A 1,393-nucleotide genomic window follows, 5' to 3' on the forward strand; every position below is an offset into this window, starting at 1 on the left:
GCGGTAATAGCGGAAAGACCCTGGAAATAGGCTGCTGGCACCATTGAGTTTCAAGCCCGAAAGGCTAGAGACGGGACTCCTGGATGGGAAATGAAACCACTTATTTCCCATCCAGAACGCCCGCGCGCGTAGGTTTTACACAAACGCCGGATTGAAAATAAAATCTATCACTAGATTTCAAAAAATATAGTCTTCCAAAACAAAGGAACCGCTAGATACAATCCGTCGTCATGATTACGGCGCGTTTTGGATGGGAAATAAGTAGCTTCAATTTCTCTTGCCCGAGAAGGGTTAAAGTTTTGCCTCTAGCCCTTCGGGCTTGAAACTCAATGGATGGCACCCACTTAACGGATTCGTCCTCCAGTTTGTAGAGGTCTATGATTCAGTCATAAATTTTGCTTCTAGCCATTTTCATAAAACGTCCCTCAAAGGAGTGTAAATTCATATAGGTTAGTCTTTTAAATTGGTCCCAAAATCAATGAAATCGAGAATAATTTTTGTCTTAGTAAAGCTTTTTTGATTTTTGGCTCAGACATACCCGTTACACTCACAAACCTAGTACCCCCTCCGGCTACTTCTTATTCAGTGATAGTGTGAAGGTGAAACAGGGAGGGTCGTTTATTTCCTTATAAAAATGCTTTATTTTGACACGCAAGCAGTAGCGTTCTCAGGGGTGTCGGAAAATTTGTGTAGGAGAGCAGATTTTTATGACAAAGTAACTATCTATTCATAACATTAAAAGATAATAACTTTGTAACAAAATTGCACTCTCCTACACAAATTTTCCGACACCCCTGAGAACGCTACTGCGCAAGTTTGTTTTTGTGGTACATGTTTTTTTTTTTATAAGCAAGTGTATGCCCCTTGGTCAGGCTCGTGTATGCTTAAGTTCTCAAAGCATCCAGGCATAGTTTATGCTTATTACATGCTTAAGAATTATGCTTATGATTCACCCCGAGCCAAGTTTTTTAATGAAATTTCAGAAATTTTTGTAAAAAATTTGTTCAGATTTTGGGAGCAGTGGAATGTAGCTAGCCGTGGAATGTCTTATTTTTTACTTGACCTCTACCAAACCAGATAAAAATGAAACAAAAACAGATAAAAATGACCACTTAAAAAATATTTTAGGCTGACATATATGCTCATGTTATGCTTAGAAATTCTGCAAATCTGAGCCTTCATATGCTTATAAGCGTTATGCTTATAAAAAAAAAACATGTATGCATTTTAGTACTCGACACATCAGTATGTTCCCATGTTTAAAAGTAATATAACATAATATAATCAAAAGGGCTGAGAGGGGAACATTTTTCGCTAATTCACGCTGTATTTCAAGAGGATGTGAGTTTCAAAGGCCGCATAGGGAGGTAAAGATAAAAAACTCGAGTCAAAA

This window comes from Clytia hemisphaerica, unplaced genomic scaffold (assembly GCF_902728285.1).
Source record: "Clytia hemisphaerica strain Z4C2 unplaced genomic scaffold, Clytia hemisphaerica genome assembly, whole genome shotgun sequence".
Classification (NCBI taxonomy): Eukaryota; Metazoa; Cnidaria; class Hydrozoa; order Leptothecata; family Clytiidae; genus Clytia; species Clytia hemisphaerica.